The following is a 17798-nucleotide window of genomic DNA, read 5'->3' on the forward strand; positions in this document are numbered from 1 at the left end:
GAGACAACTGAATATCTGATACGTGATTTGTGATAAAAAGTGGCAATTCAGATGGGTCTTTTCAATAAATTGTGCTTTGAAAATTGGATGTCCATATGGAAAAATGAAATTGGAACCCTACCAATTATTAACTTGGGGAGTAAGGACGGAAGAGGGAGGGTTATAATCTGGAAGGGACAAGGAGATGTTTCTGGGGTATTGACAATGTTCTGTTACCTGGAGATTATGACATGGTCGCTCACGCTCTAATAATCTGTTGAGCTGCACCTTTATATTTTATCCACTTTATCTGTATTACTTTTCACAATCATAAGGTAAAAATACTTTTTTAAAGAGGGGAAAAGAAAATAGCACAAAGTCCTCTAAACACAAAAGTTAGCACCAGGAACATTTTAAATTAAAAGAAGAGAGGAGTTGCTTCTAATATGATTCCATTATTAGAAGTAATGAAATGCCCCCTTCTTGCCTAATCAACCCCAGAAGCTCAGGATCAGCCCTGGGCATAGAACAGATGAGACAGTCAATTGGTCTCTTCAGGGAAACCTCCTTGCCCTGGTCCTTCTCCCTTGGTTTCCCCCAGAAGGCGCTGCTCTCCACTGAACTCAGCTTCCAGGGAATAGAGACAGCTCTTCCTTTGCTCCCTTAGGGCACAGCTCAGGCAAGACTGAAATGTTCAAACAAAAATGAACCAAAAAGAAAGCCTTGACAGAGGGGAGCCAAATGCAGAGAGGACCGTGAATCTGCACACTCTGGATGTGAGCAAAAGCTTGTTCTCCGGGCTCTAGATCCCTATGGTCCATGTACTGTCTCAGTAGTAAAAGGCACTCCTCCCCTGAGTGTCCCTACTCCTGGCTCCTGCTTTCCTCCACGGAGGGGACATTTCTACTCTTGCATGTGGGCACCAGCACACATTCATACACAAAAATGTACATGCACACATTCATGTACCTACACACACACATACCTCACACACATGAACATAACACATACACAGGTACACACATATACACACAGACATACACATACACAACCACATGCACACCCATGCACAACGTATACTCATAGGCACACACATACACAAATAAATATACATACCATGAAACATATCCAAACATAGTCATCCATCCATATACACACAAAACTTACATACATACAAACCCACATATACACACAAACACACACATATATACATGCACAAACACTTACAACCCCACACACAATCCCACATGCATATACTGCATGCGGTACCCATCTTCCAATGATCCTTCATTCCTGTTATTCGTGCCATTGTGTAGTCTTCTCCCACAGCATATCAGGATTGGTCTGTGTGGCCAATAGAATGGGACAGAAATGATAGTATCTGACTTCCGAGGCTAGGTTATAAAAACAGGGTGGCTTCTGCCTGTTCCCTCTCTCTTGAGTCACTCCTTCTGGAGGAAGCCAACTGCTGTGTTGTGAGGACACTCAAGCAGCCATATGGTGAGGCTGTCTTGGCAAGGAAATGAGGCCTCTTGCCAAGAGGAGGGTGAGTGAGTCACATTGGAAGTGGATCTTCCAGCCCTGGTCAGGTCTTCAGATGAGTACAGCCCTGACATCCTGACTGTAATTTCATGAGAGACCCTGAGCCAGAAATACCCAGCGAATCCTTTCTCAGATTCCCAGTTCACAGAAACTGTGTGAGAGAGATGTTTATTGTTGCAAGCTACTTTGAGGTCATTTGTTATGCATCAATAGAGCAATAAATAATGAATGCAAATACACTGCACACACACATATGCACACACATACAGGCACATACACATACAGTTATACACAAATACCTCCTCCCACATACACACAAGCCTCTATATACATAAAAACATGTAAACACCCATGCATATGGCACACATTTACACATATAAACACACACGTGCCCTGAGAAGCCCCTCTTAAAGCGCCTTTGGTTTCTTCAACATCCAGATACCCACGTAGTTCTGATCCATCTCCGAGGAGCTGCTTCTTTTTCCAGGGGATTCCACCAGGGGTGATCATGTCCTCGAGGGAAGACCCTGTTCCCTGACAAAGGGCTGTTGTCTGGGTCTTGCAGACCTCAACACAATGATAGTATCTCCCCCCAGGATATCCAAGAAGAGGCACAGTATCAGTGGCCCAGGCCTCTCTCACTGCCTCCCAGTCAAACTGACCCACAGACAGGAAGCTCCTGGGAGCCTCCAAGGCTGAGGCCCGCTTTGGTCCTGCTTTGGTGTGGTTGACTCAGAGTGCCCCCTCTCCCCACCAGGGTAGGCAGCCTCTGTTCCCCTGGAAAAGCTGGGGTCTCTCACCCCTCTTCCCTGATGAGCTATGAAGCAGGACTCATGAGTTCTGCTCCTGATTCTCTACCAAACCAGGCCTGCCCATCTGGGTTTCAAGGCCATCCACCCACTCGTGGGGCTTGGGCTGAGGTCTGAGAATCCCAAGGAGGCTGAAGCTGAAGTGAAGCAGAATTCGACTTACAATGTATTCGTATAAAATGAGACTGTTTTCACAGGGTCATTTCAATTCATGGTCACCGTCACCCTCATGAGGTACCCATTGAACAGATGAGAACACCAAGGCAGAGAAGTTTCATACAGGTCTCTGGACCCAAAGTCTCTTTCATTTATTCAACAAATATTATTGAGCATTCAGGTCTAGACCTAGACACTGATGGTGGCCAATGAAACAGACATGTCCTTTGTCCTCTTGGGACTCACACTCCAGTGGAGAGACAGAAGAAAAAATAAACAAGGAAACAAAGGAATTAGTCATTATAAATAGTGATTAGTGTCAAAGGACATGAAATGAATCACAGGGAGAAGAAAAATTCAAAGGCTTCTCTGGGAAGGTGGACTTTATATTGAAACAAAGAGGATGGAGGATGGAGACGTCACCTGTGAGAAGAGCTCAGGTGGTCAAAGAATGGAAAGGAGGCTGTTGTGGCTGGAACACAGAGAGGAAGAGGAGAAAGGAAATGTCTGGAGAGGAAGGTAAGCCTAGATCCTGCTGGGCCTTGCAGGGTTTAGTGTTTACTGGAAAGTGTAGAGGGAAGCAGCGGAGGAATATTAAACACGGGAGTGATGTGTCTCAAGTCGTATTTTAGAAAGTTTATTAAGAAAGGAGGCAAGGGCTTCCCTGGTGGCGCAGTGGCTGGGAGTCTGCCTGCCGATGCGGGGGACGCGGGTTCGTGCCCCGGTCCGGTAGGATCCCGCGTGCCGCGGAGCGGCTGGGCCCGTGGGCCGTGGCCGCTGGGCCTGCGCGTCCGGAGCCTGTGCTCGGCGGCGGGAGAGGCCGCAGCGGTGAGAGGCCCGCGTACCGCAAAAAAAAAAAAAAAAAAAAAAGAAAGAAAGGAGGCAAGAGTGGAACAACAAGCATTCACTGAGCACCTACAGTATACCAGACACTATGCTAGACTCCCGGGACACACCTCAAGTTGTCAGTTACTCTAAGCAACCAGATGAGATGCAATCCCAGTACCAGGTAAAAGATGATGGTGGTTTGAACAAGGGCAGTGGCATGGGGTCTAGAAAAAAATATGACTGACAGAGGAACATTATTGTAGAGAGAAACCGTATCAATTCCTAGGGGGAGACAGTGACAGAAAGGCGAGTCAAGGAACAGTAGTGGCCAGTGTCAGTTGAGTGCTTACTATGTCAGACCGGTCCTATTTCTAAATGCTTTACGGGTTTTAAACTAATTAATCCTTCTAAGATCACTGGGAGCTAGGTCCTATTGTCATCCTCATTTTAGAGCTGAGGAACTGGGGCACGGAGAAGTGAAAGAGCTGCCTGCAAGTGCTTGGATTTGACCCTGGGCAATCTTACGCACTCTAAGCCCCACACCCCCCGCCCAGCACATTGTCTTAACCTGTAACCAAGTACCGGACCTTGCTTCTCAAGAACTACTCCCAGGTGCTGTTTACCGATGTGCAATTACGGATGATATCACCCCGCCCTTTAATCCTTGGAGATAAAGAGGGGTATGGAGTGCGGGAGGTGAGGATGGGGGGCGGTGTTGTCCAGTGGCGAGTCTAGAGAGGGGGTCAACTATATTCAGGATGGGCCCACACTTAAAAGCAGGACTCCAACGCCCAGAGGGAAGAGCCAGGGTTGGGGCCTTGGTACCACCTGCCACTGCGGTGGGGCGAGACTGTGTGTCGGGCGCGCGGGGGTGGCGGAGGACAGCCGCCGGCGGGGCTGGGACGCCATTAGTCCCCAACGCCTGGAAAAACGCTGGGAAAAGGCGGGGGCGACCCAGGAGGCGGGGTTGCGGGGAGCGGGGGAGGTGCCCAAAGATCGGAAGCTCGGGAAATTGTGCGGTGGGGAGAGGAAGAGGGCCTCTTGGAGAAGAGGGTTAAAAAGCGGATGATGGAGTGGGATCAAAGAAATGCAAGCTCGAGGGGAGACTGAGGGTTCGACAGGAGGAATGGAGGGGACCCCTGAGTCGGCCAAGGGACGTAGATCCAGGCCACCAGGCCACTGGAGAAACGGGCATCCAGTCCCGATCCCGGGATGAGAACTGGGCCCAGCCAGGGGCCAGGGCTCCCCCTCCAGCCCCGGGAGGCGGGTTGGGGCGACGCGACCTGAGCCCCGAGGCGCGGCTGCGGGAGGGCGCTGCAGAGGATGCGGGAAGACTCCTAGCCTTCCCTGCGCTCGCGCCCCTCCCCCTCCGCCGATCCTCCGCCGGTCCTTGAGCTTGGAGACCAAGGCAGAGGACTTCCTGCGGCCTGGGGGTTCGAAGAGTGCTGGATGGGCCCGAGGGGCGTCAGGTCCTTTAGGGACCTGACGTCACCACCTGGCCTTCCCTTCGGGAGCCACCTCCAGACCAAGACCCTGCCGTGCCTGGCCCAGGGTTTCAGTACCGGTGAAAGCAGGGACTGTGCCCAGGGTCGCCTCCTTTACCTGTAAGTCCTGGGACCTCTGCCTCAAAGGCCCAGCTCCTCTCCCCAAGCCCCACCTTACAACGCTGCTCGCGCGTGCTCGCTCTCTCTCTTTTAATTGTCTTTGTTTTTGATAATCACCTTCAATCTATGTCAAGAGATACTGGTTTTCCATTTACAGTGGCAAAGTTTCTTTTTAAAATCATTTTACTTAGGTGAAAAACATGAATCAACTTAAAAGAGTAAGCCAATAAAATAAGTTTGGGTAAAGATGTTTTTGTTAAACGATTTATTGGTGACTTGTTAATACAACTTTATTGAGATATAATTCACCCATTTAAAATAGTGTTTAGTATATTCATGGGCTTGTGCAACCATCCCTACAATCAATTTTGTAACATTTTCATCATACCTCCCAAAGAAACCCGTAACCTTTAGTGGTTACTACCCATTCCTTCCTCTAACACCCCATCCCCTAGGCAACTACCAATTTACTCTCTATCTCTTTGGATTTGCTTGTTCCGTATAGTTCATATAAACGGAATCACACAATATGCAGTCTGTTGTGATTGGCTTTTTTCACTCAGCATGTTTTCAAGGTTCATCCATGTTGTGGCATGTGTCAGAAGTTCATTTCTTTTTATTAATGAATAATATTCCGTCATGTGGCTATACCACATTTTATTTACCCATTCATCCGTTGATGGACATTTGGGTTGTTTCCACTGTTTGGCTATTATGAATAATGCTCCTGTCAACATTCATGTAGAGGTTTTTGTGTGGACATAGGTTTTCATTTCTCTTGTGTGTATACTTAGGAGTGGAATTGCTGGGTTATATGGTAACTCTGTGTTTAACCTTTTGATGAAGTACCAGACTGTTTTCCACAGCAGCTGCACCCTTTTACATTCCCACCAGCAGTGTGTAAAGGTTCCTCACTGGCACTTGTTATTATCTATCTTTTTGCTTCTTGCCACCCTACTGGGTATGAAGTGTTATCTCATCACGGATTTGATTTGCATTTTCCTGTTAATGGTATTAACATCTTTTCATGTGCATATTAGCCATTTGAATATTTTCTTTGAAGGTGTGTTCATTCAGATTATTTCCCCTTTTTTTTCATCTTTATTGAAGTATAATTGCTTTACAATGGTGTGTTAGTTTCTGATTTATAACAAAGTGAATCAGCTATTCATATACATATATCTCCATATCTCCTCCCTCTTGCGTCTCCCTCCCTCCCACCCTCGCTATCCCACCCCTCTAGGTGGTCACAAAGCACCGAGCTGATCTCCCTGTGCCGTGTGGCTGCTTCCCACTAGCTATCTATTTTACATTTGGTAGTGTATATATGTCCATGCCACTCTCTCACTTTGTCCCAGCTTACCCTTCCCCCTCCCTGTGTCCTCAAGTCCATTCTCTAGTAGGTCTGCGTCTTTATTCCCGTCCTGCCCCTAGGTTCTTCATGACCATTTTATTTGTTTGTTTGTTTTTTAGATTCCATATATGTGTGTTAGCATACGGTATTTTTCTCTTTCTGACTTACTTCACTCTGTATGACAGACTCTAGGTCCATCCACCTCACTACAAATAACTCAATTTCATTTCTTTTTATGGCTGAGTAATATTCCATTGTATACATGTGCCACATCTTCTTTATCTATTCATCTGTTGATGGATACTTTATTTCCCCACTTTAAAATTGGGTTATTTGTCTTTTTATTGGGTCTTCACTTTTTGCATCAATGTTAGAATCTGCTTGTGAACTGGAGGAGGAGAGAGATTCAGGATAAAAAACATATTGGATTCTCCTTCACCCCACCCCATCTACCTGGATTGAAGAGGGTCTGTGTAGTCGAAAGCTCATGCCCCACATTGTGTAGCTGGATATACTGTGGCTTTCAGGAAAAGAACCTGGACTCGCCCATCCTACCTGCCTGAAACCAGGTTCCATGCTTTATCCTTCCAAGGATTCCAGAACTCTTTCCAGCTCTCCTCCCAGGAAGCAGCTGAATTTCTTCCCCTATGCCTAGTCTGTCCACCTGTTTGTCCATTCAGTTTTTGTAGTCCTTTGAGGCTCTGCTCACCTGTCTGTCCACAGGTCCACAGGCAGCCTATTGCCCAAAGACTCTGCTCTTCCCTGCAAGTCTGTGCCAAGGGTGAGTGAGACCCAGAGGATGAAGAGGCAAAGGGTGAACGTGAAGGGCTAGGAGAGAAAAGATGATGGGGAGGGGGGATGATCTGGGAGTGATGACGGAGAGGGTGCAGCTCCTGTGCAACCGGGACCTTTGGAAGGCTTTTGGCCAAGATCCATGCTGGTGCTGTTCTTGTGCCCGTAGAGGGACAGAGCCAGCTGGAGGCGTGGCCGACCAGGCCCCTCCAAGAGGTCATCAACCGGACCTTCCAATACTGGCAAGGTGTGCCCCAGCAGCTGGTGCCTCAAGAAGAGACTGGAAGAGCTGAAGGAGGGAGGCTGGACCTGTCAGCTATAGGGGTAGGGAGGGACTCCCAAACTGAAATGAAAATCTCCTTCTCCCGACCTCTCATCATAACCATCTCTGGAGCCTCACCTGCCAAGACCCTGGGCGAGACAGGGGTGGTGGCCTCCCAGCTTTCATAGGGGAGCTGCTCTTACCTGGATTCTTTAGAGGAGCACAGTAGAGGTGACTAGGAAGAGGCCAGCATCCATCTCCTTGGGACAAGCCCAACCCCCTGGTGCTGTCCAAGTGCTCCTGAACCAGGAATCACGGGGTCCCCAGCCAGAACCTCTCCACCCACCTCCATACATCCTGGACTCTGAATCGGGGGATTGGGCAGCTCCAAGTGTATGGCAAATAGAAGACATGAAAGATGTGGGTGGAGAGTGGGCAATGATTTCTTAAGGAAAAGTGTCCGACCCTTCCTGGAAGCAGAGTTTCATGGTTGCAGGGTTCAGTAGAGAGATCTGCTTTGAGTCTGAATTACTACTCCTAATAACCATAGTGTCTAATGTGAAAGTAATGCCTTAGTGCTTTCAAGGCATTCTTTCCATCCTCAGCCTCATTTGATTCTCACAACAGCATCATTATTAAATTCCCATTTGATCACTTATTACATGCCAAGTACTGTGCTACGAAACCTACATGCATTATCTCCTGTCATTCTCTCAACAACCCTATGAGGTTAGTCATTTCACGGATGAGAAAACTGAAGCTTGTCAAGTTTAATTAAGTTTCCAAGAACAGGACTCAAATGCTGAGGTTGGCAGAAGACAAACTCCTGTACTCTGGATCCCTCCAATGCCCTGTGGTCCCTATGCACTTTGGGGAAAGTGGAAATTCTAATCACACTCTGGCTTCTGGGATGGGCCCATCAAACTGTCCCAAGTGTCAACTCATTCCATCCTTCCACCATGATGTCATTCAAGGTGTGAAGACTCAGAAGATGGAGCACATGCCCAGCCTCCATGCCCCAGAGACCTGCTCAAGGGATGGGCAGGCAGCCTTTCTCACCAAAACCACCAGGCTAAGATGTGTGAGGCCTGTGCACTACACATATCTGGTAGACAGAGCAGCTGGGAAGGGAATAAGTGTTAGGGCTGCAGGTAGGAGCTGTCAGAAGTCCGGTGAATAGAATGAAGAGAGGGGCTGTCTGATTTCAGCCAGAAGCAACCCCAGGATCCATTAGTGATGTCTGCAAAGGCAGGAGACTGGGAAGCACAGCTCCTATTTGCCGTTGTTCCCTACGGTGAGATTCCCTCAGGGATTTTGAAATCCTCCATTTGGGCCTCCTCTCTTTCCCTTTGAGTGCTTTCGCCATTGTCTCTTCACCCTTGATTCCTGCCTTGCCTCCCCTCTGAGCCCAGTGACCAAGGTAAACTGGGAGCAACATTGAAGTGGTTTCAGAGGTCCTAAACCAAGAGATGACCAACCCCTGCAAGGCCTTGCTGCAGGTGAGGGCCTGGCCTTGTCTGGGAAGGTTGAGCCCACCAAGAGCCTGTTTAAGGAGGGAGGCAGGGTGAAGGAGGGGATAGATGTTGGCTGATAAGGAATGGTAGGACTCCACTGAACCTGGCGGAGAGGCATCTGGAAGAGAGGGCCTGGAGGATGGGAAAGAACAGGGCTTTCAGTACAGACAGAGCCAGCCCAATCCTGGTTCTGCCGCTGCCCAGCTGTGACCTTGGACCCATTATCTAAGGTCTTCAAGTCCCTTCTTCCACAGCTGTGAAATGGGTATGGTAGTAATGGCAACCCTCGGGGTTGCTGTGAGGATTAAAGGCAATGTATTGGTATGAAAAAATGCCTGCCAGGGGCGGCTGGATTCTAAGGGGGATTCTTCCTTTTCCCACTAGAGGGCGCCCCCACCTTCTCTGTCTCTCACAGACACCTTAACACAGATTTCAGCGACGGTGGGATGCAGGGGCTGCGGGCCTCCAGCGGCACGGGGTTCTGTAAGATCAAGCATAGGCACAGAGCTTGAAGTGCCTGCAGAAATCTACTTCAGAGATTTTCTAACTTAAAAAAAATATATATATATGTATAGATAGCTGTGTATCTCTCTCTCTCTATATATATAGATATATATACAGGCTCTGTCTTTCTAAGAAAATCTTGAGTATGACATGACCCTAATCTTCCCCTCGCCCATCCATCCGTATACATTATGTGTACATACATTATGCTTTTGTCCTTAGTTCTTAAATGGGAGAGCCCCCAGAGCCCCTCGCATTCAGCCTCCCCCTTTCTCTCCTCTGTGGTGTTGAGGAAATCCCCTGAGCAAGGTTTTCAGGCATCTCCTTGGGACCCTTGAGTTCTTTGGAGCTCAGAGAGGAAACCTCCCACGAAGTAGGTACCCATCTATCTTTACAGCTGAGAAACTGAGTGGAGCAGGGCTAGCCCAGGTCCCAGCCTTCCCCTTCCACTGCCCTTACCCTTCCTCGCAAGGACCCCAGTAGAGGTTGGGCTGCTTCACAACTCAGACCTCTTCACACTAAGGACAGTCTGAGGAGGTGACTATTTGAACTTTGACCTAAATCACACAAGGAAAGAGCTAGGGGGAGATCTGGAGGAAGAGTCCCACAGGCAGGGAGAATGGCAACTGCAATCGCCCTTAGGTGTAATGGCAGGGCTCTTAGGGCAACAGACACCATGATGAGCTTGGGACAAGGCCCAAGACTACTCAAGGCTTATAATCTACAGACAGCATTTGGGTTTTATTCGAAGTGCACTGGGAAATCATCATGGGATTTTTTTTTTTTTTTTTTTTTTGGCCACGCTGAGCAGCTTAACAACTGGACCGCCAGGGAATTCCCCAACATGGGATTTTTTTTTTTTTTTTTTTTTTAAAGGAAAGGAATAGGAAAATATAAGCATTTTCTAAGACACACTGATGTTGATGGAAAATAGATTATGAGGGCTTCCCTGGTGGCGCAGTGTGGTTAAGAATCCACCTGCCAATGCAGGGGACACGGGTTCGAGCCCTGGTCCAGGAAGATCCCACATGCCGCAGAGCAACGAAGCCCGTGTGCCACAACTACTGAGCCTGCACTCTAGAACCCATGCTCCGCAACAAGAGAAGCCACCACAATGAGAAGCCCGCGCACCGCAACGAAGAGTAGCCTCCGCTCGCCGCAACTAGAGAAAGACCACGTGCAGCAACGAACACCCAACGCAGCCAAAAATAAATAAATAAATAAATATATTTAAAAAAGAAAATAGATTATGAAGCAGACAAGAGTAGAAACAAGTAGACCTGTTTGGGACTATTGAGTTATCCAGGGGAGATCTGTTGGTAGCTTGGATTAAGATCATGGCAACATTGCCTGGAAGCTCCTAGCTGGGCTCCATCCGGAGGCAGCCTGTACTTCAGAGGTGCTCCAGCCCTTCACCCTTTTCAAAGACACTGGTCTCCATCCCTGTCACCATGGCAGTGGGGCTTCTTTAGCTTGGACTGGCTGCTAGACCTCGTCATTGGTACTGTGGCTGACCCTGTGATGGGGGCTGTTTGCCAGGGTTCTGTCAAGTATGTAAACAAGGAGCTGCCATTCTCCTCCCGGCTCAGGGGACAGACCAGCCCCGTGTCTGATGGAAAAACCCCCGGAACTAGAGATGGGGACCAGGGAACGGCCTGTAGTCTGACAGTTCCTGAGTCACTAGTCTCAGGGTTTATTCAGATCAAGGCTGCTGTTGAGACTTGTTCTGAATTCAGTTGGAGGGTGAGGTGGGCGAGGGAGGGAGTGGCAACACCTGCCTCAGGGTATTCATTGAAAATTCCTCCTTTCTTCCCATTTTAGGATGTCTTTGAGCTGTTCCCTACTCTGAGTCACAAGCTTGCAGCTGATTAAGGCCTCAGGGGAAGACTCCCATCCCCACACCTTCCCTGGTGCTTTCAAGAAGCAATTTCAGGCTGACCCAAATCTGGATTATTAAAGCTGATTTTCAAGCAAACTCTTTCTACAGACTTGTCTGGAGGCAGGATGGGTGGGATTTAGACCCGACCAGAGTCTCTGAGGTGAGTGAAGTGGGATCCGAACACAGGGAAGCTTGGGGCATGGGGTACGGAGAGCATAGCCCCTGGCTGCCCCAAAGGCCTGGTTTCAGATCCCTCCCTCCTCCCACAGACCATTTCTAAGGCTGGTAAAAGGCAAGGTGGAATTGCTGCTGGAACGACTGCCCACCCAAGCCTTCAGCTGTGTCTTTTTGGTCCTCCTTCCATTTGTGGAAGGAAAGTCTTCCCACCAGACGCCAAGAAACCACACAGAGAATAATGCACATTTAACAGGTTTGTACTTACGGTCAGTTTGCTCCTGGGAGCGGGGACATTAACCACCATTGCTCAACCAAACTCCAGCTGCCCCACACCTCGGGCTCTATATTTCTCATAGCACTTTAACACCCAGATCATTTGATCTTCACAAATGGGAGCACATGGGAAAGTATCAAGCCCACTGTCTTCCTCTGTTCAGGCTGCTATAACAAAATACCATAAACTGGGTCGTTTATAAACAATGGAAATTTATTTCTCACAGTTCTAGAGGCTGCAAAGACCAAGGTCAAGGCGCTGGCAGATTAGGTGTCTGGTCAGGGCCTGCTTCTCGGTTCATAGGTGGCTCCATCTTGCTATAACCTCACATGGTGGAAGGGCAAGTGATCTCTCTAGGGTCTCTTTTATAAGGGCACTAGTTCCATTCATGAGGTCCTTATCCTCATGACCTAATCACCTCCCAAAGGCCCCACTTCCAAATACTGTCACCTTGTGGGTTAGGATTTCAACATATGTATCTGGGGGGGACTAAACATTCAGACCATAGCCCCCACCCACTTATACGGCCCAGAGAAATTAAGAGACACTCCTCTGGTAATACAGGCTTAATCATTGCTGCCAATGCATGTCCTCTCCCCTGTATCCTTGCATCTAAGGACATAGCTAAACATAACACTCAGCATGTTTGTCTATATCTAGCTCTTATGAACTAGGTTGACCCCTACCACCCACCCTACTTTTTCCCATCATATATTAACTGTGCCTGGCCACTGCAGTGCATGGTTCCTGCCTCAAGGCAATTGAAGACTAGTCAGGGAAGTATTGTAAGCCGTAGATACAATGTATTCATGCAATAGATATTTATTGAACACCTGCGTAGCTGACTCCATAGAAGCCCTGCTTCATGTCCCCTGGCCTGTCTCTGCACCCACATGCAGCTGCAGGTGGACAATACCTGCATGTGCTGACAGCTTCCCACCTCAAGCCATGGGACTCTTCTCATCCAGTGGATTTTCTGCAAGGCCCAGGGAACTTGCCTACCTATGCTCAAGACAGCCTTGAACTATCTGGGATTTAACGCCCTCAGAGGCTGCCCTCAACCAATTAAGGACTTAGTTTAGTGGGTAAAAGTTTCAGCATATCCTTCCCTTGGTGGGGGTCAATCTAAGTTCTACACAGACCCTCAGGGGTCCCCAGCAGGATTCACTCCCAGTTGCTCACTGTGATGGTTAATTTTCTGTGTTAATTTGACTGCACGAAGGGATGCCCAGATAGCTAGGAAAACGTTATTCTTGAGTGTGCCTGTGAAGGTGTCTCTGGAAAAGGTTAGCCTTTGAAATCAGTAGATTGAGTAAAGAAGATCACCAGTGCAGGTAGACATCATCCAATCCATTGAGGGCCTGAACAGAATAAAAAGGTGGACGAAGGACAAATTCTCTGTCTCTGTGGACTTCCCTGGTGGTCCAGTGGTTAAGACTCTGTGCTTCCACTGCAGGGGGTGCAGGTTCGATCCCTGGTTGGTGAAGTTCCACATGCCTCACGTTGTGCAGCAAAAAAGAAAAAAAACGACATTAAAAATTTGCTATCTCTGCTTGAACTGAGATATCCATCTTCTGAGTTTGGTTGGATATCAGTGCTTCTGGTTCTTGGGGCTTCGGACCCAGACTGAATTATACCACCAGCTTGCCTGGTTCTCTACTTGCAGATGGCGGATCACGGGACTTCTCAACCTCCATAATTATGTGCTTCCCCTTTTCTTCCTTATTTTGGATTATTGAAACAGTTTTTAGTATTCTAGTTTAGTGTATCAATTGTGTTTTTTACTATATTCCTATGGGTTTTTTTTTTTTTTTTTTTTTTTTTGCGTTATGCGGGCCTCTCACTGTTGTGGCCTCTCCCGTTGCGGAGCACAGGCTCCGGATGCGCAGGCTTAACAGCCATGGCTCACGGGCCCAGCCACTCCGCGGCATGTGGGATCTTCCCGGACCGGGGCACGAACCCATGTCCCCTGCATCGGCAGGCGGACTCTCAACCACTGCGCCACCAGGGAAGCCCCCTATGGTTTTTTAAGTGGCTGCTCTAAGGATCAGAGTATACATGCTTAACTTTTCACAGTCTACTTATAATCACTGTTTTACCATCTCAGGTGGAATGTAGAAATCTCACCAGCATACAGGTCCCATTACTCTCCCCCATTTCTGTTGTAGTGGTCAATTAGAATCAATTACACCTACATACATTGAAACCTCTATCAGACAATGTTATAATTTTTGCTTTCAACCATCATACATATTTTATTTTATTTTATTTTATTTATTTATTTATTTTGCGGTATGCGGGCCTCTCACTGTTGTGGTCTCTCCCGTTGTGGAGCACGGGCTCCAGACGCGCAGGCTCAGCGGCCATGGCTCACGGGCCCAGCCGCTCCGCAGCATGTGGGATCTTCCCGGACCGGGGCACGAACCCGTGTCCCCTGCATCGGCAGGTGGACTCTAAACCACTGCGCCACCAGGAAAGCCCCATCATACATATTTTAAATGATTCAAGAGGGAAAGAATAGTCTATAATATTTACCCAGATATTTCCCATTTCTATTGCTCTCCCTTATTCCTTATGTTTCAGGTTTCCTTCAGATATAATTTCCCTTCTATCCAAAGGACTTCCTTTAGCAATTCTTGAAGAGCAGGTCTGCTGACAATTAATTAGTTTTTCTTCCTCTTTATTTCACTTTCATTCCTGAAGTGCATTTTACTGGATATAGAATCCTGGGTTGACAGTTCCTTTCTTCACCACTTAAAAAATGTTATTACACTTCCGGCTCCCATCATTTATAATGAAATATACACAGTCATTTGGATTATTGTTCTCCTTTAAGTGATGTGCTGTTTTTCTTTCAGACTGTTTTCAAGATTTTTTTCTTTGCTTTTAGTTTTTAGAAGTTTGATTATGATGTATCAGGACATGGATTTCTTCAGGTTTATCCCATTTGGAATTCACTGAACTTGTTGAATCTGTAGGTGTATGGCTTTTGACAAATGTGGGAAGTTTTCAGCCATGATTTCTTCAAATAATTTTTTATGTACTACCCTTTTTCTCCTCTCCTTCAGGGACTCCAATGACATGAACGTTGAACTTTGGATATTGTCCCACAGGTCCCTGAGGCTCTGCTAATTTTCTTCCCCAATGTTATCTCTCTGTTGTGCTGATTGGATCATTTATATTTATCCATCTTCAACTCAACTAACACTTTCCTCTGTCATTCTTATTCTGTTAGTGAGCCTATCCAGTGAGTTTTTATCTTGGCTATCGTATTTTGTAGTTTTAAATAGCACATAAGAAAAATAAACAGAACAGCTAGTGGTAGGAAATGCGGTTGGAGAAGTAGGCCCAGAACTGACCATATGGGACTTTGCAGGTAATACTATAGAGTACTAGTTCTTACACAAAGGGCAGAAGAAAATCACCAGGGATTTTAAAGAAATGAATAGAATGATGATTTAAAAATTTAAAAGACCACCTTAGCACTGTCAGAGAATGTACTGATAGAGGGCAAGAGTGGAACAGAGAGATCTGTTAGGAAGTATTGTTTTGGTCCAAGGGACACTGTGGTGGCTTCAGCTGAGCAACTGCAGAGGGCTGAGCACCTCCAGCTGGCCAAGAACTCTACCCAGAGGAGCTTGAGGTTCAAGGAGAATCCAGACCTGCATACTCACCGAGGGAACAGCTTCCGACTCCTCTCACCATGGCAACTGTGCTTCCTTTGCCCAGATCAGTTGCTAGGGTGACACATCAGCACTGAATGACAGAGCCCCACGATAAGAACTGGTTACCATGGTGTAAAGTCTGCAGACAAGAATCTGCCATTCTTCTCCAGGTTAAGGTCCTTGACTGGCTCTAAATCTAAGGGAAAATCAGGGGCTGGAGAGAAGATCAAACACAGGAGCCAAGGTGAGGCCAGCTGTGGGGCAGTTGCTAAGTCACTGTGCCTCAGGACTTGCCCAGATCAAGGCTGTTATTAGAGCCTGTTACTTATTGGGGGAGGGGGAGTTTACATTTTAGAGGGGGAATAATCTAGCACATATATACACAAATTCAAAATCCCTTGTTTCCTACCATGTTAGGGCTTCTTTGAACTGTTTTCTTCTCTGAGCAAAATTTGCAGCTGGTTGAAACATTCCTATCCTCCACCCCCCGCAATGCCATCTACAAGAGCAGTTCTTGGACAACCTGCTTCTGAATTTATTAAGCGGGTTTTTGTCAAAACCCTTTCTGTGGGCTTGTCCGGGGGTAGGACAGGTGGGCTCCAGGCAGAGCCTCTGCAGTAAAATATATAGGATCAGAACAGAGAGGACATTTGGGGTGGGGATGTAATGCAGCTGGAAGCCTGGTTTCTGATCCCTTTCTCTTTCCAGACATCATTCATAACATGAATGCAGGGCAGGGTAGGACCACAGCTGAAGTGTCAGTTTTCCTCATCCACTTCCCCTCCCCCCACCACCTGCCACACTTTATGGTGGTCTTTTTTCCCTTGGGAAAGGAAATTCCTCCCCTTGAACTCCAAGTCCAATAGGCCTGATAAACTGCTTGGTCTTCTGAGGATATCACTCTCAACATTAGGGTCCCCTCCAATGAATAGGGAAAAGAGGTGCAGAATCGATGCACATATAATTGATCATTTTGATAGCTATTTCTCTGGTAGTCTGAAATCTTAAAAGGGAGAAAGAAGCACACCCACCTCTGTTCAAGCCACCCAAAGACCAATATGTCCCTTTTTCTTGTAGCATTGTACTTCTCAAAGCAGGCTCACACTCATTTGCTCCTAGGCCTAAATTATTTCTGTAAACAATTTTTGAATATTATGTACAACACAAATCATTGACAACCAGTTCCTGGCATAATAAAATAGCTTGTGTCAGACCCTCCCATTAACATTTAACATATCTACTCTAGACAAAATATAAAAGTGATTGTATGAAAACATGGAGACCAGCCAAGCAAGAAAAACTAGAGGGAATATAATCCTTGAAAAAAGGGAAAACCTCCCCCCGCAACCAATGAGTTCCACATTTAACAGGCTTTTCCCTTAATGATACTTCACAGTTTCCTGTAGCACACGGGGAAATAGGCATGAAAGGCAGAGAGTGGAAGTCTGAATGGCCAAGGAAGTAGTGGTTGGAGTACAGGAATGCCAGAGCAGGTAGAAATTGAGCAAGAACTCTGGGAAATGAGTGAGCTACAGAGAGGGGAACCCAAAATCCACATGCAAATTCCCCTCACATCCTTAGATACCTTCTAAATGGCACAAGTGCAGGGCGAGATTTTAAGGAACCTAGTGGAAAAGTCAAATATCTGAACAGGGATTTTTTTTTGTAGCTTCCACAGTGTTTGGGACACAAAGTTTGGGGTTCAGGACTCCCAAAATTAAAAGGCCTTGGTAGGGCTTCCCTGGTGGTGCAGTGGTTAAGAGTCTGCCTGTCGATGAAGGGGACACGGGAGGACACGGTCCGGGAGGATTCCACATGCCGCGGAGCGGCTGGACCCGTGAGCCATGGCCGCTGAGCCTGCGCGTCCGGAGCCTGTGCTCCGCAACGGGAGAGGCCACACAGTGAGAGGCCCGCGTACCGCCAAAAAAAAAAAAAAAAAAAGAATACAGTGATTTGAACCTGGGCGATGGCAGTGGATGTGGAGGAGTCATGGACGTGCATATACTCAGCAGGTCAAACCCGTGACTGCTGAAGGTTTTAAGGCGGGTAAGGGTGAAGTAAGCAGCAGGATAATAAAAACAGACTAGATTCATTGAGTGCCAACTATCCAGTCGCTGTTCATATTTAATCCTCGCAACAAACCTATGAGGCAGGTACAATTCGCACCCACATTTTACATGCAATCCGTTTTTCCAGCCTTGGGATTGGGAGTAGAGGCGGTAGTCCTCGGGACCTGGTTTATGTAAAAAAGGAGTGGGCTCCTGGGAGTAAGGTGGGGTGGCCTGTGGGGAGGTAGGGAAGTAAGGGTTGGGTAGGCGTCCGCAGGGGGCAGGGCCCGCCGGCCATTGGTCCCGCTGCCAAGGGAGCTTTGTGCAGATCCAGCCTCGCCAGCGGGTGGGAAGCGACAGCCCCGCTCAGTCCCTCCAGCAGCTGTCTCTACCTCATCTGCGATTTGGTGG

General features: G+C 47.6%; 1 long non-coding RNA gene across 1 annotated transcript; it reads left to right on the top strand.

Annotated features, from left to right (window-relative positions):
* The first annotated feature begins 4320 nt into the window (after positions 1 to 4320).
* On the top strand, positions 4321 to 11710 carry LOC137226182 (uncharacterized). Its single transcript, XR_010944246.1, has 4 exons — positions 4321 to 4918; positions 6996 to 7053; positions 11166 to 11383; positions 11493 to 11710. It is a non-coding gene; the product is annotated as an uncharacterized lncRNA (long non-coding RNA).
* Positions 11711 to 17798: the final 6088 nt, after the last annotated feature.

Source organism: Pseudorca crassidens, chromosome 6 (genome assembly GCF_039906515.1).
Source record: "Pseudorca crassidens isolate mPseCra1 chromosome 6, mPseCra1.hap1, whole genome shotgun sequence".
In the NCBI taxonomy this organism is placed as follows: Eukaryota; Metazoa; Chordata; class Mammalia; order Artiodactyla; family Delphinidae; genus Pseudorca; species Pseudorca crassidens.